This window comes from Giraffa tippelskirchi, chromosome 8, assembly GCF_054371585.1.
Source record: "Giraffa tippelskirchi isolate mGirTip1 chromosome 8, T2T-mGirTip1v1.2.pri, whole genome shotgun sequence".
In the NCBI taxonomy this organism is placed as follows: Eukaryota; Metazoa; Chordata; class Mammalia; order Artiodactyla; family Giraffidae; genus Giraffa; species Giraffa tippelskirchi.
Genome location: NC_137282.1, coordinates 14,605,944 through 14,632,989, shown reverse-complemented (window position 1 = coordinate 14,632,989; position 27,046 = coordinate 14,605,944). Strand labels below are relative to the sequence as shown.

General features: G+C 39.0%; 1 long non-coding RNA gene and 1 other non-coding gene across 2 annotated transcripts in view; one reads left to right on the top strand and one right to left on the bottom strand.

Annotated features, from left to right (window-relative positions):
* The window catches only part of LOC145518643 (uncharacterized), a 238,847-nt gene that overhangs the window by 176,301 nt on the left and 35,500 nt on the right, over nucleotides 1-27,046 (bottom strand). Inside the window, exon 2 of the long non-coding RNA XR_014063073.1 lies at nucleotides 9,622-9,706. This is a non-coding gene — a long non-coding RNA (uncharacterized LOC145518643). The remainder of the gene's footprint in view (nucleotides 1-9,621; nucleotides 9,707-27,046) is intronic.
* TRNAC-ACA (transfer RNA cysteine (anticodon ACA)) lies at nucleotides 24,157-24,228 on the top strand. The gene has a single exon. It is a non-coding gene; the product is annotated as a tRNA-Cys (tRNA).

Genomic DNA, 27,046 nt, shown 5'->3' with positions numbered 1-27,046 from the left:
TTCTCACCAGAAATGTTTTAAATTATTTTTTTCAAATTATGTTTGATTCATGACAGTGATCCGAGGTAAAATATCGTTTGGTTCCAATAACTAAAGTTGCTTATGGAAAAGAATTTTCACCTCTTACCAATCACATGTTACTCATTACTTTGAAATAAACTGACACTGCTGAAAGTAACTCACCTTTATAAAAGTATACATAACACACACACACACACAAATACATACACACACACACACACACACACACACACACACAAGCACACAGCAGTAAATTTAACCTTGATGACAATATTCCCCTTCTACTCCCTGCTGATAGGTAGGAAAGGTACTAATCTTACTAGCCAAATTAAAATTTTATTTTCCCCCTTTTCCTATGTTGATCAAATTAGGTAGATGGGTGAAGTTGAAGTAATGGCTCTATGCCCAAAAGAAAAAAAAAAAAAGAGAAGGGGATGTGGGGTTGGGCTGGAGACTGTAGGAAAGGATTATATAAAATTATAGTACTTCTGTGTTTCTGACTGATGATCACAGCCAGAATTTGTCTAGAGAGAGTTATCACTTGTGAAACTAGCCAACTAGAAAATAACTAGTTTCATTTTAAAAAAGCAGTAATGAAAGAGCACCTACCTACTATCACACATATTTGTATACAGCTATAAGCTGTGAACATGACTCTGGTGATATAGCCATCCAAAGGATAGGAATTATGCCATGTTTTGTAAATATGCTTTCGAGTTTAATCAAAGCAGCCATATAGCACTAAATATATAAAAGATTATCTATCTCTTATCTCCTCACACCATGTTTGTATTTCATCATGTGAAGATTTTAAGAGGGAATTGAAGAGGTCCCATGAAGAAGGCTCCTACCAGATGGAACCATTGGTTCTGGGAGGCTGCCCTCTGCATATCCCAGGGAATGTTCTGTAGCCCCAGCTGTGCCACCAATCTGTTCAGTTCAGTTCAGTTGCTCAGTCGTGTCTGACTCTTTGCGACCCCATGAACTGCAGCATGCCAGGCCTCCCTGTCCATCACCAACTCCCGGAGCCTAACCAAACCCGTGTCCATTGAGTCAGTGATGCCATCAAGCCATCTCATCCTCTGTCATTCCCTTCTCCTCCTGCCCGCAATCTTTCCCAGCATCAGGGTCTTTTCAAGTGATTCGGCTCTTTGAATCAATTGGCCAAGTATTGGAGTTTCAACTTCAACATCAGTCCTTCCAATGAATACCCAGGACTGATCTCCTTTAGGGTGGACTGGTTGGATCTCCTTGCAGTCCAAGGGACTCTCAAGAGTCTTCTCCAATGCCACAGTTCAAAAACATCAATTCTTCAGTGCTCCGCTTTCTTTATAGTCCAACTCTCACATCCATACATGACCACTGGAAAGACCATAGCCTTGACTAGACAGACTTTGTGGACAAAGTAATGTCTCTGCTTTTTAATATGCTGTCTAGGTTGGTCATAACTTTCCTTCCAAGGAGTAAGCATCTTTTAATTTCATGGCTGCAATCACCATCTGCAGTGATTTTGGAGCCCAGAAAAATAAAGTCAGCTACTGTTTCCCCATCTATTTGTCATGAAGTGATGGGACCAGATGCCATGATCTTAGTTTTCTGCATGTTGAAGCTTTAAGCCAACTTTTTCACTCTCCTCTTTCACTTTCATCAAGAGGCTCTTTAGTTCTTCTTCACTTTCTGCCATAAGGGTAGTATCATCTGCATATATGAAGTTATTGATATTTCTCCCGGCAATCTTGATTCCAGCTTGTGTTTCTTCCAGCCCAGGGTTTCTCATGATGTACTCTGCATATAAGTTAAATAAGCAGGGTGACAATATACAGCCTTGACGGACTCCTTTTCCTATCTGTAACCAGTCTGTTGTTCCATGTCCAGTTCTAACTGTTGCTTCCTGACTTGCATACAGATTTCTCAGGAGGCGGTCAGGTGGTCTGGTATTCCCATCTCTTTCAGAATTTTCCACAGTTTATTGTGATCCACACAGTCAAAGGCTTTGGCATAGTCAATAAAGCAGAAATAGATGTTTTTCTGGAACTGTCTTGCTTTTTCAATGATCCAGCAGATGTTGGCAATTTGATATCTGGTTCCTCTGCCTTTTCTAAAACCAGCTTGAACATCTGGAAGTTCACGGTTCACATATTGCTGAAGCCTGGCTTGGAGAATTTTAAGCATTACTTTACTGGCGTGTGAGATGAGTGCAGTTGTGCGGTAGTTTGAGCATTCCTTGGCATTGCCTTTCTTTGGGATTGGAATGAAAACTGACCTTTTCCAGTCCTGTGGCCACTGCTGACTTTTCCAGATTTGCTGGCGTATCAAGTGCAGCACTTTCACAGCATCATCTTTGATGATTTGAAATAGCTCAACTGGAATTCCCTCATCTCCACTAGCTTTGTTCGTAGTGCTGCTTCCTAAGGCCCGCTTAACTTGACACTCCAGGATGCCTGGCTCTAGGTGAGTGATCACCCCACCGTGATTATCTGGGTCGTGAAGGTCTTTTTTGTGCAGTTCTTCTGTGTATTCTTGCCACCTCTTCTTAATATCTTCTGCTTTTGTCAGGTCCCTACCATTTCTGTCCTTTATTGAGCCCATCTTTGCATAAAATGTTCCCTTGGTATCTCTAATAATATGTTACTGTTTGGCAAATCAAAATGTATCCACACCTGGTTGCCCATTTTTAAGCCACTGCTACATTGAAAGAAATATAATTAAAGAAATGTTGGCAAGTACAGGATCGGAGCAATGTAAACTGTTAAAAGTTTCTCCCCAAGACAATTCTTTTCCAAGAAAATCTTAAATATGTTTACTCTATTCCCACCATTACTAGCTCCTATCTTCCTTTCTATTTTACCAAATCTTGCTATTACCTGAACTAACTAGTGGTCTGTGTCTAATAACTAGTCTTTAGGTCTAACTGGTTTCTCTATAAACTAGGCAATTAAACAAGGATTAGAGTGTTAAAGTTTTAATGTAACATCACTTTCCATATTGCTGTGGAGTCAACACAATTGAGCATCATCTATAAAGATACACAGTGATTAAGTAAGAAAAATAAATATAGTATGGCTATTTCAGGCCAGTAGAAATAGTCTCAGAATCTGTCAATTAGCAGAGATTTTATGACACAAATAAAAGTAATGTTGATACATTATATATCCACTCTGCTCTTTAGCTTTGGTTGATGTTTATTCTTGCATGCACATGGTTAGTATTGCTTACATGGTCAAATTGTTTATTTTAAAACATTTATCCAACAAGACTCAACTGCAGCAAAGTGGCATATGGAAAGACCTCCCCATCAGGAAAATGTGAAGAGTGCAAAAGGTCAATGTATCAAAAATTTGACTAAATGACAGAAATACAAAATGAAAAGAAACTCTGAGTAGAACTCTTCATAATGCTCTCACGTAACTTTGACTTTTATAATGCAAATTTATCAATAAAAATTTAAGGTTTTATAATTTATATGAATAGAAAATTGATTCATTTACTAAAGCTCAATAGCTTCTTTATGTTTTTAGATTGAGAAAGAAACACATACAGAATTTAGGCTATTTTTGTCTGCTTTCTTCTAAGATACACTACACCATAGAGACTTCTACCTTTAGTAAAATGATTAATTATCCAACATGTTTGTTTATAGAAAGTAGCATAGGTCATAAAGAAGAACAAAATTCATAAAAGAAAAAAAGGTAGATTGGACTTGATCATCATTTAAAATGTTCTGTGAAAGATTCTGATCAGAGTATGAGAAGACTAGCTAGCGATGGGAGAAGGTATTTGCAAACCACCTATCTGACAAAGCACTAGTAGCTAGAACATGTTTTATATATTTTCCCCAAAACTCAACAGCAAAAAAAATAAATAAATAAAAGAATAAAACAATATGTCTAACTAGAAAAGAGCAAAATAAATTTATCTCTCAGGAGAATTCAGATCTGACATAAGCACAAAGAACAATTTTCAACATCATTAGCTATTAGGCAAAAGCTAGTTAAAAGTATAAAAAGGTATCCTTACAAATCAGAATGACTAAAATTAAAAACTGACAACTCTAAATGCTAATAAAATGCGAAGAAACCAGATCACGTCTATGTTGCTGATAGGGATGTAAAATGACACTAGTGGAGATGTAAAATTGCACAGCCCCTTTGGAAAACAGTTGGTTGTTTCTTTAAAAAAAATAAATGACATACAACTACTATATGATTTAGCAATTGCACTCCTGGGCTTTATACCAGAGAAACAAAGACATGTTTGTAATAGAGAATAACAAACCTGACTCCATATTGGATCTTTTCCTTCAGTTCTAACCCTGTGCTCTGTTGTCTGTGCTGAGTCATGCTGATTCTGCACCTTTTGTAAAAGAAAGTTACCTAAAGCCTGAAATAAACATGGTTCTTAAGGGTCTGCCTCCCAGGCTTGACCTTTAAAGGTATAACACTTTTCATTCATACAGATACAGAAAGTTGCAGAACTGAGAGTGTTTGTTTTGTTGGAGGCTTAAGGGAACATTGTGATTAGATCTATGTGGACAGCTGCAAGAACAAAGGATTATCACATCCCCTCTGGGGTCTGACAGGTATCGAGAAGTTTGCAGCAACCAGTTTTACCTCCTCTCCTTTTAGTATAAAAGAAGCCTGAATTCTAACTCTGGTAAGACGATTCTTTCAGACACTAGTCTGCCATCTTCTCCATCTTCTGGCTTTTTGGATAACGTTGCTATTCTTTGCCCCAAAACCTCATCTCTCAATTTATTGGCTGGTTGTAATAAAACAGTATGTGCTTGCACTCAGTAACATGTTTACAAAAAATCCTATCCAAAGATGTATATAGCATTTTTATTCATAATAGCCAAAAAAATCAAAACAACCCAGATGTCCTTCAGTGATGGGTAAATGTTAAATTGTGTGTGGCACATTCATGCTATGGAATAAGAACAAGAAAAAGAAATAAGCTATTGATACACACGAAAACCTGTATGAATCTCCAGAGAATTAGGGTGAATGAGAGAAAGCCAATTCCAAATGCTTGCATAGTGTATGATTCCATGCATATACTAGTCCTGAAATGACAAATCTGTAGAAATTAAGAATAGATGAGCTGGTTTCAGGGGTTAAGGAAGGAGTGGAGGAGGGAAGACAGTGAGTGTGCTTATAGAAAATAATACAAGATAGTCTTTTGGTGGTGATTGACATGTAGATAATTTTACTATATCAATGTCAATACTGTGCTCATGATATGGTACCACAGTTTTGCAAGTTGTTATCACGGAAGGACCAGGGCAAAAGATACAAGGGATCTCTCTGTATTTTTTCCTTACAAATTCATGAGAATTTATGATGATCTCAAAATAAAAATTTCAGTTAAAATAAAGAAGACTCCAAGAGTTAGGGAGAAGGGAGGAAAGAAGAGAAAGAGAGCACAGAGGAAATTTAGGGCAGTGAAGCTACTCTATAATGATGGGTTTGTGTCATTATACATTTGTCCAAAACCACAGAATGTAAAACACCAAGACTTTGATGCCAATTATGGATTTTTGGTGATGGTGATGCATAAATGTATCTTCATCAATTATAACAAATATACCACTCTGGTGGGGGATTTGATAATGGGGGAGGCAAGACAGCATATTAAAAAGCAGAGACATTACTCTGCCGACAAAGGTCCGTCTAGTCAAAGCTATGGTTTTTCCAGTAGTCATGTATGGATGTGAGAGCTGGACCATAAAGCAAGCTGAGCACCGAAGAATTGATGCTTTTGAACTGTGGTGTTGGAGAAGACTCTTGAGAGTCCCTTGGACTGCAAGGAGATCCAACCAGTCCATCCTAAAGGAGATCAGTCCTGGGTGTTCATTCGAAGGACTGATGGTGAAGCTGAAACTCCAATACTTTGGCCACCTCATGTGACGAGTTGACTCACTGGAAAAGACCCTGATGCTGGGAAAGATTGAAGGTGGGAGGAGAAGGGGACGACAGAGGATGAGATGGTTGGATGGCATCACTGACTCAATGGACATGAGTTTGAGTAAACTCCGGGAGTTGGTGATGGACAGGGAGGCCTGGCATGCTGCAGTCCATGGGGTCGCAAAGAGTCAGACATGACTGAGAGATTGAACTGAGGCATGTGTGAGGTAAGGCCTGTAAGGAAAATCTCTGTATCAATTTTAAAAAAGGAAAAAAGATTTTGAAGAAAATGGAGATTTGCTTTGTTTTTTGTTATAAAGGCACACTAAAAATACTGTATCACCCAAACAAACAAAAAAACAATCTGATGATTAGAGTAAATGGAATAGTTTGCTCAGGTTTTTTTTTTTTTTGGTGGATTGTTGCTATTCAAAGTGATATTTCCTTGGCCCATCATCATCGATGCAAAGCTATCCCTAACTGATATTTAAGCAAATAATGCTACATACAAATAGAATTCCTAAAACGTCTAAGTCTAAAACAACTACTTTGATCACTTAACTAGTACGATTTTAAACTCATTCACCAATTTCAGCATAGTCAATGAGTGTTTTCAAGTATTTTAAAACACTAATTAAATAATCTTCTTTCTATTAGGTAATTTAACCTTTCTATTAGAAGTCATGTTTATGTAACTCATTTCCTTAGGAGGGAGATATATTTATCCATAAAAAAGAAAAAGGAAACTTTAAACAAAGTAGTTCATATTGTCATATATTTTCACTTACTCACATATGGAATTGTCACAGAATCATACAGATATTAGACATTAAACATCAAATCATGTGTGAGAGGGGCTTCTAATGCCTTTATTTGGGGAAAAAAAAAAAAGATAAAAAGATTACAGTTACAATTGACTTCCAGAGTTGCCAAAAGCATCATATGAAATTATGCAATTTAAGAAGCTTCATAACCATAAAACTTTGCATGTATAGTAGCTTTTACTATCAATAATAAGTATTAGTATTTTACAATTATCGTTTGTTTTCTGAACATCAGTCTCCCTGAAATTCACTATATACCATTCTAAATTTATTGCAACTCTTCTGTAGCTTCAAGTCGCCTTTCATAATTCATGAAAAGTCTGTTTCCTCACTCTTTGTTATACTTGATGGTATAAGAAAACTGTGGTTTTAAACCAGCCTTTAAAAAAGTGGTTATAATATTTCTGTAAATTCTTAGCTCATTTCTGAGCCAGTGCTTAAGCAAAATATGATAGCTGTTTTTTTTTTTCAAATTGTTTACCATGATTTGAGTCATCATATTTTGCTTGAGCTCTGGCCCAATGCACTCTAAAGGCTGTCATTTCTCTACCTTGATTTGACACCTTCAATTTAATCTCTTAAGTGTTAGAGAACAAATCATAATTAAAAAAGGGGTAGAAAGGGTTCCTTTAGAAGACTGTTTCTTGCATACAGATGAGTAATTAGAGTGACCTCAGTATGGTGGCTTTCCTTTCTTGCTGAGAGGCAAATAGTTTTGTGTGGCATATAAACAAGCTTCCCTGTACAAACCCTTAATGTGAACTAACCCCCTGGATGTGACTCTTCCGTGTCTTTGCGGATAGATGAAAGGGACTGGAACCTGCAGTGAAACAGGAGTAGGGAAGTTTAAAGTTTGCCTTTGTTGTTTTCTGGCCATGCAAAGTTAGCTCATTAGAAGTTTGCTCCTGCCAGAAATCCAGTCAAGATTCCACCATATTTCCTTTAAACACACACACAGAGGGGGAGAGAGAGAGAAAAACCAAAGTAATTCTTTGAAAGTTAAGGAGAAAACAAGGTATGGTTTGTTTGGGTTTAGAATGTGTCATCTTAAAAACCAACCTTTCTAATGGTGAGAGTTATGAGCAATTGGAATTTGGTTTTCTCTAACGTGAGCAGTGGATTTTTGTTTGCTTTGTGTCTTGTTTGTTTGTTGCCTTTTATAAGGGTAGACTGTGTATAACACAGAACCCAAAATGTGATTATTAAAATAATGTGACTATTTCAGAAATAGTAGCAAACTACTAAAAAATGAGTAGATTGAGTGGAAGTTACAGATATATCTCAGGAAGAATATTATCTTCATTCTGTGTCTTTAAACAGATGTAGAACAATCTTCAATCTGGAACTGAGCATGGCAGGACCCCATAGGCAGCAGTAGAGCCACCTAATGACTTAGCAACTGGGGGTGGTATAGGCTGGGCACTGTAATTAAGCAGTTGTGTCTCAAATCTTGGCTCCACCACTCAATTACGTAATGACCTTAAATGGGATAGCTGACCTTGGGCTCTCATGTTTTTCTCGAATAATAAAATTTATGAAAGCCCTACTCTAATTATTCTGAGATCTATGCATCTCTATCTAGCCAGAGTGTAGTTCAGGTTTAATACTCAAAAGCTCTTATTTTTCCTCTTCTATGATCACTCCCTTTTATCTCTCCCAGGCCAGGATCACAGCCCAACTAAAGACTGGAATGTAACTGAGTAAAAACTAGCATTAACTATGGTATTGATGAATAGTCAAAATGTTAGCAGAAAGAGTTTGATTAGTCAGTCTACACCAAGCAGAGAGAGTAGTGAGATTATACTGTCTTGGCGATACACACCAGTTTGTCCTTAAAGGCAGAATGTTAGATCCCCAAGGAATTCAAATGATGGCTTAGTCTGATCAATGCCTTTCATGAATGAGAGAATTAAGGCCAAAAGGATGAACTGTACTGTTTTCAGCAAATTAGTTAATGGAAAATCTGCTATTTAAGCCATCAAAATGGTTTCACAAATGGCAGTTGGGTGTTCAATCTAGCACATTAAGAATACGCTTCCTATGTGGTACATAGATACATTTTAAGAATGTATATAAGAACCATTAAAAAGAATGAAATAAGACCATTTGCAGCAACATGGATGGATCTGGAGATTACCATACTAAGGGAAGTCAGAAAAAAAGAAATACCATATGAGATCGCTTATATGCAGAATCTTAAAAGAAAAAAAATGATACAAATGAACTTATTTACAAAACAGAAACAAACTCACAGACTTAGAGAACAAACGTATGGCTACCAAGGGGTAAAGGTGGTGGGGAGGGACAGACTGGCAGATTGGGATGGATATGTACACACTGTTACATTTAAAATAGACAACAAGAACCTATGGTATAGCACAGGGAATTCTGCTCAATATTCTGTAATAACCTAAATGGGAAAAGAATTTGAATATGTACAACTGATTCACCTTGCTGTACACCTGAAACTAATACAACATTGTTAATCAATTGTACTTCAGTATTAAATAAAAATTTTAAAAAAATTTTCTGCCTGGAGTAGAAGATGGCTACCCACTCCAGTATCCTTGCCTGGAAAATTCCATGGACAAAGGAGCCTGCCTGGTGGGCTATAGTCCTTGAGGTCGCAAAGAGTCGGATATGACTGAGCACATATACATACATATGCATTTCCTGCCTAATATTCTTTTCCCAGAATAGTGGGATGTCTATGACCCAAAGAATCAGAGAACATGTTCTCTTGTTTTTTCACAGAATAGGCCACAAATATCTGTTTCATGAGGAAGAACTGAAACTTAGGAATGGAATATGTTGTTCAGTATGGAAGGATACATGACGTACTATTTGCATGTGAAATCTACTTTCACTCTTACCTGAGAGGCTGAATCAAACATCAAAGAACTGCTGGAAACCACTGTAATCTTTAAATGCTGTCATCTATGCACCCATGTAGTTCTTCTGTTTAAAGTGACAGATTCACAACTTTAACATGGCAACTAATTCATTCAGTTTCCAAAACCGTAAGCTTTTAGAAACAAGTCTAAAGAGAGAGTTTTCAAATACTAAGGCAAGAGCAGCAATTCTCAAATTTGTTTCTTTTTTTTTTAAAATTTCATTTCTGGCTATGTGATTTTCAGTGAGCCAAAAGCTCTTTGTACCCCCTGCATTCTTTGTCACCCTCAAAAGAAAAACATGAGTAAGATTTTAATGGAAAATGATTTTTAGTTAAGATTTTCATGAGACGGATAAAGAGGATAAATTAAAGGGGAACTAAACTAAGCATAAGACAAACAAGCAAAGGAATAAATGCAAGGATAGAAAAGCCCACAAAAAAGTGGATAAGAGGGTCAAGATAGAAGATTGTGTCTCCTTAATCTTTTCATGGTTTCATGACTCATACGTGCCGGCCATTGACTCACACTTGGAATTATTCTTAGCGTTGGTCCATCTAAAGCCTCAAGACATCTCTGTACCCCAAACTCTGCTTAATCGATTCCTAACAGGCAATTCTTTGGCAACTTACTGCTGAGGCTGTTAGCACCATGAGGGGTTTATAATGAGGACTTTCCTGTGTGATCATTTATCCATTACATATAGACCTGTCTATAAGACGAAGTAGACAAGAAAGTGTTTCCAGCAAGAGGGGCAACCTCCATCCTCTCCCTCTACCCTCCTCTGAAATAGCATCCGTCAAGGAGAAAGTCTAGAAATCCAGGATCTGAGTCCATCCCTGTTGTTCTGAGGGTGTGGTGCTAGAAAAGGAAGCACAGCTATACTTTTGCTATCACTTTTTTTTGTAAAGTATCACTTTTCAAAAAAGTATCAAAAGTGATACTTTTGCTATCACTCCTTAAGCCTAGACCCATACAAGGAAAACCACTTGGACTGTTAAATCAGATACTGCTCCTCTTGAAACTGGGTAAGGTTGTACACCAGACTGCGTTTAACTAATAGGGTATTTTCTTTCTTTATCTTCTACTTCAGAGAGATCAATATGATGGATTCATGGATAACTCTCATGCTTGCTGTCATGCAGCCATGAAGGAAGAGGGTAATATTGGAATTGTACTAAAGTGTACTGGATTTGACTGAATGGCTGGTAGGCAGTCATTCTTCCCAGCCCCATGAATCCCAGAAATCCATCAAGGAGCATTACTGGTGAAAATGACAGAAAAATGTCATAAACCTTCCTTTCATTTGATTCCTATGGATGTGAGGACTCGTGTAGTTTAAGCAGATTATGCTACTGAACTGGAGCTTGGTTGAATGATTAAAAGATAAAACACTTCCATTTAAATCTTTACCTAAATTTATCAGCCTGGATTTTCTGAATTGTACTGTGAAGTTTTGTCATAAAATGGAAATGTTTGATTCAAAGGTAATAAAAGCTATTGATCTACAGTGAAGCAATATTAATATCAACATACAGCTTTTATAATTAATTTGGTGCCAGATAAAAGAAAAAAAAAATCAAGATCTTTTAGCTTTGATGATTAAAGGGGGACCAGACCTTTGAAAATATATTTGTATGTATAGCAAGATGAATTTGTTTTAGAGGAGGTATACAAAGGATTAGCTATTTGAATTGTAGCCTAGATGTCCAATTAGCAGTGACTTAGCTAAATGAGAAAGCAAAACATGTACCTACTTTTGGTAAATTCCCATTTAAACATGTGACACAGAGATATACTTTTTTGTGTTAAAGCCAAAGCAGCTTTCACTTGACCTAGAAAATCTAATAATGGCTTGCCATCATGACACCATGAAAGTCCACCAAATTCTACTATTGTTTGTCTTAAAAGAGAACACATCCCAAGGCAAAGATAGCAGATACAGTAGAGAAGAGAATGGTTTATTCATTTATTTATCTTTTGCTTTTCAGTAGGTCCTTGTTGGTTATCCATTTTAAGTACAGCAGTGAGTACATGTCCATCCCAAACTCCCTAACTATCCCACCCCCCCATCCTCCCCACAGCAACCATAAGTTCATTCAGGAGAGAGGTTTATTCTGACCCCAAGATTCTTATCAGTAATCTTACATAGTGAACACTGAACAACGTGAAATGGCATTGTCAGCCTGGGCTTCCAAACAAAAATGCTAGCTCAAAATAGATACATATATATGCCCAGGAACTTTCCTGAGAAAAATTTCCCCCTCTCCAGAGGTCAGCTGCCTAGACTGTGAGAACAAATGGTGCCCTCCTTGTGGTGGAAGGGGTCAGTTTAAGCACCCTGTCATCGGGGACCTGACCGCTCCCTAGAAGTTATGGTACCACATGAAGGCTCCAGGTTGGTTACTGCTGGTGGTACATCAGGAACTGAGCCATATCAAGAGCTAAGCCCGAATGGACAAGAGAACATGAATGTATGGCTTCCGCTTTCGCCATGAGTCTTGCTCTCAATGAACACTTCATTCTCAGCGACCACAAAAGTAACCGTGCCAACTAACTTACTATACCATGCCATATGCTTCAAGGGACCTTTTGGGAACTATAATAAGGTTCTGACTGCCTTCAGTTCCAAAGAGAAAACAAAGGCGTAAGTGTCTATGACAAAAGGCAAGCAAGTCTGAGGGATGAGTCTTCTTTAAATATTTAAATCATTTAAAGCTGGATGAGAGAGAGAATGAAACGAGAGTTATTAAAGGACAAAAGAAGGAAGTGACTGCTGATGAATAATGAACAGGAAACAGGAAGCAAAGACAGGAAGAAGACAGAGAGCTTAAGAGGGATGCTCTAGGCTGGAACTCGCCTCTAATTGAGAAGGTGACATTCGGTAAATCATGTCAGGACTCTGCTTGCCTAACTGCAGAATGATATCATTGGACTGAATTTTATTTTTGAGGTAGCATCTTATTTGGCTTCATTTCACATCTGCACAGAAGTTCTTTTCTAGACCTAATCTATGTGCTTGAACTTTCAGAGCTGTGATTAGCATTTGAAAGCATTAGTAAAGGCAAGATGTTTCTTTTAAAGTGACACAATAATGGAGAAACAGACATAGAGAATACACTTATGGACACAGGGAGAGGGGAGGAGAGGGTGAGATGTATGGAAAGAGTAACATGGAAACTTACATTACCATATGTAAAACAGATAGCCAATGGGAATTTGCTGTATGGCTCAGGAAATTTAAAAGAACACAACTGAAAAAAAAGTGAAATGATAGATTAGTATAAAATTGTATTTTTATCTGTCAGCGGGATTCTCTTGGATGGAAGAAACTTACAGGATGCCACAGAAACTCTCATTTTCCTAAATATGGGGAAGGGGCACATAATATGATTCTTGAATTTGGATGATGGCTTCCCAGTGACTCTAGGAAAATTCATCCAATATTGAAAGACTCAATTTATTAAAAAAAAAAGAAACAAATTAAATGCAATGATTCCTGCTACTGCATTAATTCAAGATAACTGGATACTTAATTGAGACTTTTTTAAGCCTTTCACAATATAAAGCAGAAAATGATACAGAACAGTTAAGGTATTTGGAGTCACATTAACTGTGGTTAAAGTTATGTTAATGATTCAGCTGAAAGGTTTATGTCTCTAAATTATTTCTCTTAAGTTCTTTTAGGCAATATTATCTGTAGAAAAATTAAAGAAAATTACTCCACTTTGTAAAAGAAAGCAAGTCATAGCATAAATAATAAAGTTATTTCCCCCATGCAAATGTGAACCCCTCTGAGAGTTTTGTAAGCTTTTTCTTTCACTTAATCTTCAGTGTTATTTGGTAATTACACAGCGAAGTTGTCTATCCTTACTCTCCAAACCCTATTAAATAGTTAATAAAATATTTAAACAATGATATCAAATTGTTGTTTATTTCCATAACATTCTCTCTAATCTTGACCTACGGGTAATTAAACATTCCATTTCAAAAGTGGTGCATGGCACACACTCCTGCCCTTCCATTGTAAACTGTGTACATACACAGACCCATTAATGTGATCTGTATTCTTATTTACATACTTTATTGTAATAATATTCTGAGTTGAGAGCTTCTTGGAAAGTCTCAGTAAAATAGGTCAGACATTACCATCTGTTATTCTCATAGTGGAATCACCCAATCTGAATGCGAGTTTAAATCTTGGCAATGATGAGATTTTTAGTGCCACAGGAGGAAGGAAGGAAGAACTGGGAAAGGAGGGGAAGAAAGGAGAAAAAGACTTGCTCACCATAATAGGTGATCTGATTTATACAGAGTGGAAATTTCCTACATTCTTACTCTATACTTAAACCTAATGGATCACTATTTCCTTATATCATCACGACTGGAAAAAAAATGAGTAAAATACTCACTGATTAATAAAACAAACACATGTGACCATGATTTATCTTTTAGTTCTTTATTATTTTAAAGAACCTTAAACCATAGAAAATAAAATGAGAAACAATAATAAACACGCTGTAATTCAAATCCTCCATTTAATGATTATACAATCTTCCACTAATTATACAATCCTCCACTTAATTATACAATTATACAACCCTCCACTTAATGATTAGGTGAATTTGGAGGGGATCATATATTTTCTCACCATCCATTTTCTCATCTTTACAATGCAAATAACATACTTATGTCTCAAAATTGCCTACAAAGGTTAAATGAGATAATAAACCTCACTTAGCACAAGTCTTTGTGACCCCATGGATTGCATCCTGCCAGGCTCCTCTGTCCATGGAACTCTCCAGGCAAGAATACTAGAATGGGTAGCCATTCCCTTTTCCAGGGAATCTTCCGGACACAGGGATTGAACCAGGTCTCCTGCATTGCAGGCGTATTTTTTACTGTCTGAGCACCAGGGAAGCTCTAGATACATAGTAAGAGCTATAAATGTTCATTTACATTTGAAGTAGTGGATCACCAGGGCAGGATCCCCTCAATGAATGGCTCCAAAACCGGCAACCGCATTGTCACTAGGAAATATTCTCAAATGATTTAAAAGCTCTCTTACACAGCTTTTACTGCTTCAGGAGAAACATAAGGTGAAGCACTGTTGAAATGAGAGGTTGGGGGGAAAACCTTCCAGGTCTCAGTGAAACGGACACTAAGAATGACTATGAGAGGTACGGGCTTCTCTGTGAGCATCCTCACCTGCTTAATGTTTTGAACTGTCAAGGTGACACTGAGCTGCTGAATAGATATTGCCTTAGGGACCCATAATTTATGGAAAGTCAACAACATTTACCGATGGGAAGCTTAAGGTATCGTTATGGTACATAGTTTTTTCCAATCCCTAGTCCCAGATACAGTCTTGGTACTTAAGGTATTACAAATAGTGAATATATTTTTCACAAGGAAAAAAGGAAAAGAGATAAACAGCTCCTATAAATAACCCTGCTGCTAGCCCAACCTGTGATTTCTAGATCTGCTTCATCTATTTATCCACTCAGTGGGTGGGATTTTATGATAAGACAGGGAGGGAAATGATATTCTGCCTTTCTATTTTCAGATGCTTCACATTGATACCAACCTCAGAAACACAGAAATCAATTGCAATGGAGACTGAGATCACATTAAGTAAAGACTTGTCCCTCAGGGAAAGTAACCCCATTGGTTTCAGAGGTTAAGTACCTCTCAAGACTTGGACAAACTGTAACTAATTTTTATGAATCTGAATAAAGGCTATATTTGATTTTGTACGTGATTTTAAAGAATCACACCCAATTTACATTTGTTTCCATTATGGTGTCGTTGAAACTCAGCTGTGGAAACCAAAAAATGGAAAGAATAAAGCAATTTGATTTCCTATTTGGAGTCCACTTTTTTTAAAATCATAGCATCTTTTTTCCTAAATTGAATTAATTCAGATTTTATAAGAAAAGAGGAGGAATGGGTATCACAATATTCACTATATAGCTGTGCGCATTTTGTTTCTTTTAAAAATGCAATCAGATAGAGTATCATATATATAGTCCTTGAATCTAAGAAAACGTAAAAACCAAAAGAAAAAAAAAACTAGAAAAGAAGGTAAAAGTTGATACCACTTGCACAGATATCTCCAGGATGTAATTATATCAGAGTTACAATAATTCTAGAGGGGTAGAAGTTTTGTGAGTATAAAAGGGCTCGAAGAAAAACCATAAGGAAATCATTACTTAATTACATTTTAAAAGAATAATCATCAGTGTATCTGTCCACAGACATAAGAAAACAGTTATTCTCCCTTATTTTAATATATCTGTTCTTCCCTGTACACTCTCCAACACTCATTCTCTCTTTTTACCCACAAATGCTTGCCTTCTCTTCTCCACTATTATCTGCAGGGAACTGACACTGGTGCCCAAGTCACGTAAGCTGAGAATGAGAGTCGGTGAGGCTCTGTCGTTGCTGATCAATATGACTTGCTTCAGGGACTTCCCTGGTGGTCTAGTGGCTAAGAATTCAAGCTTCTAAAGCAGGGAATTAGATCCCTGGTCAGGGAACTAGATGCCATTTGCCACAACTAGGAATCGGCACAGCCAAATAAATAAAATATGACTTGCTGTTGGAATCCCTCTCTAGCAAGGCAGCAGAAAGGAACTGGGAACAGAGACTGGATTGAGAGGTGAGGCTGTTTGGGATCCTTTCCACTATTCTCATGTATCACACTAACACCTACAGTTCTAAGTCCTAACTAAACCTTCTCAAATTTGTGATGGCTCTTTACCTAGCCATTGTACGTATTTTGTAAGAAAAAGAGTTCTGAACCCTTAGGACGAATATATTGAGCGATTTTAATCCAAACTTGAGCCAACTGCGGGATGAGCATATAGTTTGGATTGGTTTGCTGGAGAGGTAGAGCTTAGTGTTGAATAGTTCAGTTGCAGCAAAGGCTGCCTAGACTTTCACACACAAAAAAATTACCTGCGCTAAAGTTTCCCACTCTATGGCTGTCACAGCCAGTCAAAATACTTCTAAGACTGAGCAGGAGGCAAGATTCTTAGCTTTCTCTTTCCAGCTTATGAGTAAGGGCAACACGTGAAGACCATAACCTGCACCTGTAGCTGTGCATTGGCTTGTACTACACAGCAAAATGCACACAGTCTTAACTGATGGTTCTGGCAGTTGAGGTCCTCGGTTTCTAAGCAATAAGGACCTCAGATCAACAATACGTGGGTCTTTATAGTTTTGGGTACACTGCCAATAAAAAAGAAAACTAGCAATTATGGATTAAAAACAAGGCAAAGATGTGCCATCAAACATTTCAATGATGAAATACCAAAGTGTAGATGGGTTATGCATGGTGAAAGGGTAAAGTTCAAAGGTTAGAACAGAGGCCATTTGTCAAATATCAACCAAGCACTTTCAATTATTCTGTGGGAAATGAGCTGAATTTCCAGAATATGAGAGAGTAAACAGTCCATTAAGTTTTTAATACCAGTCTTTAAATGGCTGTAATTGAATTCTCATTGACTTATAAGTATGATATTTCTATCAGCTTGTGCAATAAGAGGAGTGAACAGGAAACTAAGGATGATTTCCTTCGGTGTAAATAATAATAGGTGACAGGAGAAATTATAAGCCGATCCTAATCAGCTAAATGAACCTTCTTTATGGTCAAATATGGTTGTACAATTCAATACTGGGCTTAGAGTAGGAAAATTACTGTTTCAATTCAATTGAAAATGGGAAAAGCTATTAGTCTGTAACATCATCCAACAAGATTGCTTTGCTTATCTTACTGGATTTTTGCAGTGGAAATCACAGTGGTTGAAAGACAGTGACAGTTTGTGGAAAAGCTATAGATTGGAAGGAAAAATAAAAAGAAGCAAAAAAAAAATTAATGAATTATAGTTACCTAAAATACTTAAATTGGAGAAGGAAATGGCAACCCACTCCAGTATTCTTGGCTGGAGAATCCCATGGACAGAGGAGCCTGGTGGGCTCCAGTCCATGGGGTCACAAAGAGTTGGGAATGACTGAGTGACTAAAACAACAATAAAATACTTAAATACTAGCCTAGGAGTCAAGACACCTATATTTACTCTAGATCTTGCTGTTTCTGGCTGTGTGAACCGCGCCAGGTCTCTCACTTCCTCTGAACTTTAGTTTCTTCATATTTAAAAATAGAATATTGTATACACAATCTCTAAACTGTCTCCCAGCTCTAAAATACTTCTGTACTATACATTATTCTGAAATAGCTTTCACTTTAGCACCAACATCTCAAGTTCCATTTGGAAAACTTCCACCGTATTTGGTGCATTTGTCTGTCATTTTAAATGTGTGTTGTTTATTTTATTGTTTGAGGGGGAAAGGCATGCATTCCTAATGGTAAATTCAAAAAACAAGTTTCAAATTTTTGTTTTCAAAAAACAAAATTCAAATTGTGGATGGAACAAGGAGAATCAGAGTAATACAAGACACTGAATAAACATTTATGCCAAAGGACTCTGCCTTTATCACATAATCGTTAATGGCCATATCGCATTCATAGCATTAGATAAATATCGTGTGTGCTGTCTCAGGTTGTACAGTTAGAATGGGCTCAAAGTCTAAAAGGAAGTAGTTCCCAATGTTGGAAGGAACAAGAAGAAGAAAGAGGAGGGGGAGGAGGGAGGGAAGGGAGAGAAGAAAGGGGATGGGAAGGGAGGAGAGGAGGAGGAAGAAGGAGACAAAAAATGAGATGAAGAAGTGGGAGGAGAAGGGGCTGGGTGAGAGAAGGAGGAGAAGGAAAAAGGGAAGAAGGGGAAAAGGAGTGTGGCATCTTTTGGCCAAAGTCCAGGGGGCACCGTTTCTACAGACAACAAAGGGAGCGTCTCTCCCATCCTGCAATGAAGAGGCTCTTCTTTGCCAGAGCCACCATTATCCACGGACAAAACTTGGATAAAAGCTTTTTAACTTGTCTCCTCACTATTACACACAACTTTCTCACTCTCCCGTTCATGCTCCATGAAGAAATTAGTAACTTTCCCAAAAGGAAAGACTGACCTCGTTGTTTTCCTGCTTACAAGCCTCAGTAGACTTTCCATTGAACTTGGAGTAAAATCTCAAAAGCTTCACTACGTTGACCAAGGTCCTGGACAATCCAAGTCCTGCCAAGTTCATTAGCATCTTATGCCTGGCTCCAGCCACACTGGCCTTAAAGGTCTTCAAATACCACCAGATTATGCCCTGGACAGAGTCTTCACACACAATATTCCTTTGGCCTGGAATGTTTCTGCTTGTCTTCGTATTACCTGGACCATTCCTTTGGTTTCTGCTTGAATACTGTTTTCTCACAAACCTTTTCTTGACCTTTCCTCTTTGTCCTACATCCCATATGGCAAACAAATTATTCTCCTATACATGTTGCTTATCTTCCATAATACTTTTCTCAAACTGGAATTATATATTTGTGTCATTATTTGTTTGATTTTTATCTCTTCCGCTAGCAAATAAACATCATACCTATTTTGTTCAGCTGTATATCCCGTGGATGTAGAACAATGCCCAACACATAGCTGGCACTCAAATTACTGGCTGAATGAATGAATGAAAGCTAGTCTCATGTTATAGAGAAAGTGAAATATCGAACTGCCTGGGTTGTTTTACTGGGACCAAAACCTTCAATTACAAGAAATCTGCAGAAAAGGAGAACAGGGAATGGCAGGTGTGACATAAAACCTTTGGGTAATAACAGGGCTGGAGAAAGATTGCTCCATAAGGGACTGACTTGTTAACTTAGCAGAATATTGAAGGGTTTTCTCTGATCCTGTGTTTGTAAAGTAATAAACACTATATAATAAAAATGCTTCTGGGCTAGAGAAGAAAGCAGGTCCCCTGAACACAAAATATCAAACAAAATAGAAAAAGTAAAGATGAGGGAGGAAAAAACCAAGGAAAAACAACAAAGCTACCCTAAGGGAGCATAACTAAATTAAGGACAGAATTTGCAGGACACAGTCTGAGATGAAGGATAAGGACATAGGCAGTGGAATTAGCATAAAATAGGAACTAAATCATTGAGCGGTAGAGACATAAGAGCTAGAGTCTGAGGAATTCCTTGAAAAGAGCAGGGTTCAGTGGAAAAATACTGAATTCAGAACAATGATCCTAGATCAGCGCCAGACCCTGCATGTGGCTTGAGCAGATGGTGGCATCTCACATCCACAGGGGCTTCTCCAGTGGCTGAGTGGTAAAGAATCCACTGGCAACGCAGGAGACACAGGAGTCGGGAGTTTGATCCCTGGGTCGGGAAGATCCCCTGGAGGAGGGCTTGACAACTCACTCCAGTATTCCTGCTGGGAAAATCCCATGGACAGAGGATCCTGGCAGGCTACAGTCCATGGTGCTGCAAAGAGTTGGACATAACTGAAGCGACTGAGCATGCACACAAGTTTATAGATATGAGGGCTTGGAAGTAAGGCTAGAATTTAGACAGAATTTCTGGCCTTTCCAGCTCCAACAGTCTAAAGAAAATCAAGTACATCAAATTCCTATTTCAAAACAAAAGCCAGGCGGTTTCGGATAAACATGAAGAGAGCCCCTCAGTCAGTACACCTCAGTGCTTGGTCCTTACTGCTTAGTCGCTCAGTCGTGTCTGACTCTCTGCGGCCCCATGGACTGCAGTCCGCCAGGCTCCTCTTTCCGTGTGGATTCTCAGGCAAGAATATTGGAGGGGGTTGCCATGCCCTCCTCCACAGGATCTTCTCAACCCAGGGGTCGAACCCAGGTCTCCCGCATTGCAGGCAGATTCTTTACCAACTAAGTCACCACGGAAACCCGTAAACCTCAGGGTGAAACACGAAGCCCCAGACTCACTTCCTCACCTTGATGACACTATGTTTACTCAGATGTCCCATCACCGCTCAGACACTCAGATGTGGGAGCCTGTTGGAAAGTTTGTAGCACTGATAAAAATCTGTGTGTTCAAATACATTTCTAGCTTTCTAGAGGGCTGCATTATTTTTATTATTGCCGTTAAGTATTTCTATGGTGTTCAACTTAGCGCCTGGCTATGGATGGCTTTTACTGCCCATCATGGTGATTCCAGGATGCAGCCTGAGGTGGTTACCATATTTTTCTTTTTACTAGGGTGCTTTGCTTTACCAAAATTAATACCGCTATTTTCAAATGAACGGCGGTTGTGTCAAAAGGGCAGGATGATGGGACCCTTACGGCAACTCTCTACAGGCTAGACCACCACACATCTTGAATATCCTCCTCTGTATCCACACTGCCTACTTCAGAAGCTTCCCATCTCTCTTTTTTTAAACTTTTTATTTTGTATTGGTGTATAGCCGACTAACAATGTTGTGATAGATTCAGGTGGACAGGAAAGCGACCGCCATATGTCTACATGTATCCACTCTCCCCCAAACTCCCCTCCCCTCCAGGCTGCCACATAACATTGAGCAGAGTTCCCTGAATTATACAGTAGGTCCTTGTTGGTAATCCATTTTAAATACAGCAGTGTGTGTATGTTGATCCCAAACTCCCTAACTATCCCTTCCCCTCAAACCCTCCCATCTCTTAATCAAATTATTTTAACAGCATTCTAGCTGTTCTTCTGCATCCCCTCAAATCCAGCATACCCTTTGCCACTAGAGTGAATTTTCTAAAGTAATCAGTTTGTATCACTCTCCTGCTTAAAAATTCTGAAGGATGAGGCTCAAATTCTTTGCATGACAGGGACATACCTTCACAATCAGAGACCAAGTCTCCTTTCCAGCCACTTCGTGACAAACCACATGATTCTTTTCTCCCACATATGTCATTTCTAGCCTCTTTATCTTGCTGTTTCGGTTTTAATCGCTAAGTCATGTGCAAATCTTTGTGACCCCATGGACTGTAGCCCACCAGGCTCCTCTGGCCACAGGATTTCCCAGGCAAGAATAGTGGAGTGGGTTGCCATTTCCTTCTCCAGGGAATCTTCCGGACCCAGGGATTGAACCCGTGTTTCCTGTGTCTCCTGCATTGGTGGGCAAATTCTTTACCACCGATCCACCTTTGCTCATGCGTTTCCTTAGACCTGACAGATGCTTCTACCTAATAAATACTGCTCAGCAATACCTTCGCCTCTGCAACTTTCTCTGATATCATGCTTCTCATAGCCTCATACCAACATTAGCTATTTTCTGTCTGCGCTCTTAAAACACTTCATTCATACTTTTCTGAGCTCTTTTAGCACCTTGCCAGATTTACTGTAATGGAACCTATTTCTAGAAGGCATCTATGTTTGAACCTCTGATGTTTTGTATAGTGTCTGACATCTAAGCGGCGTGCAACAAACAGTGATTGAATTCTTCAGAACCCAAATAAATTAAATTGAACTAAACAATAACAGATAGTCGTGATATTGAGTATAAGAGATTGGGAGACCTTTGAACATCAGGAGAATGATGGTAATGTGCCCTTTGGAGTTTACAGAGGAATGGAGCATCACTTGTTCTCTTCTTAAAACAAACATTCTGTCTTCTACAGCCAGCTTGGCTGTCAAGAGAGGAACAGCCGTTTCCTCTTCAGAGACAAAATGATTTGGATCTACCAGAAGAAGGTGAGTGGGTAAGATAAATAGGAAAGCATTTCACAAGCATATCAGGACATTTTCTACCAATCTTACTTTTTTCACATGCCCTTTGATAGAACACAAAGGCTTAGAAGGTAAAGTTATTTTGTGCTGACATTTTTATGACACTGCATAAATCAGGAAATTAAGAAAAACAAGGGGCATACAAATATACAAGTATAGATGTGTACGTAAGAGCTCCACTGTCCAGCTGCCAACCATCCTTTCCTAAGAAGCACTATCCGTCCCTCCAAGGTTAAACCCTTTCCAGTTCCCTCCTGTCAGTATCTGCTGGCTTATGAGAAATGATGGTGACAGTGTGCATTTGCTCTTTGGTTTTTATTTTGTTTTTGTTAGCTTTTTTTTTTTCTTTCTTTTAAAAGACTGCTACTGGGACACATGAGAATGTATTAATACTTTAAACGAACTTATTTATAAAACAGAAGTAGAGTCATGGATATAGAAAACAAACTTACAGTTATCAGGTGATAAGGTGGGGGAGGGATTAAATTGGGAGACTGGGACTGACATATACACACTACTATATATAAAATAAATAACTTACAAGAACCTGATGTTTAACCTGGAAAACTATACTTGATTCTCTGTAATGGCATATATGAGAAACGAATCTTTTAAAAAAAAAGAGTGGATATATGGGGGAAAAAAGAAGATAGTAATACTTCTGTGGAAATTTTAAGGATTTTTGAAATCTAACTGATCCAGAAAAGCCCATGTCTTGGGAATAAGAGAGTTCTCAAGAACCCAAAGTGTCACTGTTGATAGCTGGAAAAACAGTCAACTGGGGGTCAAGAGGCCAGGGTTTAAGTCCAGATTCTGTTACAATTTGAATATGAAGTCATCTGCTAGTTGCTTCTATGTAAATATGGGGAACCCATGTTTCTCCTTGGGCAGCGAGGAGCTCAAACCAGTCAATCCTAAAGGAAATCAACCTTGAATACCCATTGGAAGGACTGAAGCTGAAGCTTCAATACTTTGGCCACCTGATACGAAGAGCCAAGTCACTGGAAAAGATTCTGATGCTGGGGAAGATTGAGGGTAGGAGGAGAAGGGGGTGACAAAGGATGAAATGGTTGGAGAGCCTCACCGATTCAAGGGACATGAGTTTGGGCAAACTCAGGGAGACAGATCGTGAAGGACAGGGAAGCCTGGCGTGCTGCAGTCCACAGGGACACAAAGAGTCAGACACAACTTAGGGACTGAACAACAACATGTTTCTACATCTATAAATGAGGATGGTGAAGTAGATTAAGTTTTTCAAGATTTATTACAAAGGCTGGTGAGACGGTACAGAGTTACATCTAAAGCTGCAGAACTGGAAAGGTGAGTAAGCATGGAGAAAGTATTTATCCACTGTTTCTCCACTCATCCTCTCACTTTAACCCTACTAGTTTCTCTTTCATATTTAAAACAAACCTCTGTGTATTGGCATCCCTACATAGATGTCTAGCAGAAGTCAAGTCCAAACTCAAACTCCAGTCTTCACCTTTATCTGCTCCGTCCACGGCCTCTACACCCCAGCTAATGGCACTCGACAAGTCTAGAGACTCAGCCAGAAAACCTGAGGAGTCATCCTGACCCCTCCCTTTTTCTCACAATCTACAACAGGTTTTCCTGTATATCTTGTCTGTGTCTTCAAAATACATCCAGAATCATAACACTTTTCATCATCTCCATGGAGGCTGCCACCACTGTTTCTCACCTGGACCCACAGAAATGACATCTTTCTCTGCCTTGACCTTTGGCTCAAACAGTCCATTCTTCCCACAGAAGCCAGATGAATATAAGTACAATGTTAGTCGAATTACACCATTCCTTTGTTCAAACTCTCCACCTTCCTTATCTCACTCACCTGGAGGGGTTAGGAATAGAATTTTTTCAACAATCTTAAGGGGACTTTCTTAAGGACTTCCCTGCTGGCTCAGATGGTAAAGCATCTGCCCACAATGCAGGAGACCCAGGTTCAATCCCTGGGTGGGGAGGATCTCCTGGAGAAGGAAATGGCAACCCACTCCAGTATTTTTGCCTGGAAAATCCCATGGACGGAGGAGCCTGGGAGGCTACAGTCCATGGGGTCGCAAAGAGTCAGACACGACTGAGCGACTTCACTTTCACTTTTCACTTTCAAGGGGACTTTGAAGAAACACTGGACAATGAACTTATAACCTCCAAGATTCTGTCCCTCCATCACTTTCATCTCGCACTAGATTTCCAGATTTAATTGTGATGCCATATTGCTAAAGGAGAAATGACACAAGCTTGTGTTGAATTGCTTCCCAACATACTAAAGTGACATCTCTGTCAGTTTTACTTTCGGGGCTCAGAATGGGAATGATAGAGAGGCAAAGATCAAAGTCAGGTGGAAAAAGGTGGAATCACATCAGCTAGAGGACATCTCATCTGTGGATGAGATGGAAAGCTCTACAACGTCTCCTTTCTAACCTTGGGAAGGCATAGGGGCATCCACTGAAGTCCTGGAAAAATGCTCTCTGTTCTTTAGGCAGTGGCAGGGAGAATTCAGTTCACTATTTTTTTATTTATCGGGCTGTGCTAGGTCTTAGTTGCAGCACACAGCATCTTGAGTTGCAGTATGTGAACTCTTAGTTGCAACATGTAGGATCTAGTTCCCCGACCAGGGATGGAACCCAGGGACCCTGCACTGGGAGCAATGGATCACCAGGGAAGTCCCTCAGTTGACTTTTATGAAAACAGTAGTGAAGGGATGAATATTTGAGATGAATTTCTCATTAAAAAATCTCAAAATTCATTATAGGGTGAGCACACCATACAAAAGCATACAACCTTAAAATGATTGTACAAACTGATTTTTGAAATCAGTGAAATTCCACCACTCTGAAAGGCATTTGCAGAGTATGTTGGAGGTTTTTACTTATTTGAATTCAACTGAGGAGAAAAGGAAAAGTTTTCAAATGGTGTCAGGTTGGCATTTCTGGGCACATTTTGCCTGATTATCAGCTCTGAGTAGGCGGGATGTGTGGAAGCAGAAAAGTCAGTTTGCACCCTGAGGTCTTGCTGATTTTACCCTCCTAACACTTCCTCTCCGTGTCCCTTTGTCTCTGCCTGGAAATGAAAATGGCACATCAAGCTCTACAGAATTACTGGCCATAAATTGGATAATACACTCCGCAGACGTCTAAGGTGACCCCTGATGATCTCTGCTTCCTGGTAGTGAGTGTGGGCGTGACCACGTAACTTCCTTCTAACAAATACGGTACAACAAAAGTGGCAAAATGACTTCTGAGATTAGGTTATGAAACACAGTTACTTCCATTTGCTTACACTCTCTCTGGCTCTTCTCTCTTTCTCTGATGAAGAAAGCCGTGGTGTTGTGAGCGGCCCTATGGAGATGTCCCCGTGGGGGGGGGCCTCAGAGTGGACTCCAGGCAACAGCCAATGAAAACAGAGGCTATAGTCTAGCTGCAATAACCAGGTGAATTAGCATGAAAGAGGACCCTCCCCAGTGGATCTTGGCAATGACCGCTGAACCAGATGTCATTTTTTTGTCTTTTCTTTTTTTTAATGTTTTTTATTGTAATAAAAGTCACATAATATAAAACCTATTTTAACCATATTTAACCGTACAGCTCAGTGGCACTAAATACATTCACATTGCTGTGCAACTCTCACCATTATCCATCTCCCAAATTTTTCACTTTCCTGAACTGAAACTCTGATCCCTTTAAACACTAATTCACCCCCCACCCCCACCAGGCATCTACCAATGCACCTTCTGACTCTATGAATTTGACTATTCTAGGTACCTCGTACAAGTAGACTGTCATACAGAGTGAAGTAAGTCAGAAAGAGAAAAACAAACATTGTATAATAACACATATATGCAGAATCTAGAAAAACAGCACAGATGAACCTGTTTGCAAAGCAGAAATAGAGACACAGATGAAGAAAACAAATGCATGAACCGACTTCATCCTGATCACAGCCTGTAAAGTCCCTGAACACAGGACCTACCTAAGCTGTGTGAGAATCCTGACCCATAGAAACGATAAGAAAATAAATGTTGTTGTTTTAAGCCACTGAGTTTTGCTACTTGTATGGACCTTGCCTGAGGTGATTAATAAACTTCTTCCAATTAGTTTGTAAATCTCTTTTTTTGTAATTGAAGTAGGCACAGCACCACACTTAGGTGTGAAAGATGCCTTTTCCAGTCTTCTGCAATGCAAAGGAAAGAGTGTGGAAGAAGCATTCCTCTTTAGTTTCCACCTCCACCTCTGGGCATGATAGGGGATATAGATGTAGTTTTTATTTCAGGTTACCAGAAAAAATCCCCTAATCCTAAAACCTCTGGAATCTCCTAAGTCATTAGAGGGATAGAAGCATCTATTGTTATTCATAAGAAGCACCTTTCAAAGATACCAGGGTTTATGCTAATGAGACCGACTCTTCCCAGGGGGCCCCAAGATAGTTTCAGGATGGAGCTGGTTACCAGAAAAGACAAACCTTGTTTAGAAAAACTTTCTGCCTCACCTTCTGATTTCTGAGAAGGAAACAGGAGCTGAAGACTGAGTTCAATCACCAACAGCCAATAATCTAATCAATCACACCTACATAATGCTGTTTTTCAATTGCTAAGTCAGTCTGACTTTCGGTGACCACATGGAACTGCAGCACACCAGGCTCCTCTGTCCTCCACTATCTCCTGGTTGCTCAAATTTGTGTCCATAGAGTTGGTGATGCTAACCAGCATCATCTCTTCCTCTGCATGATGAGACCTCCATAAAAAGCCCTTAAATGACCAGGTTCAGAAAGCCTTCAGGCTGG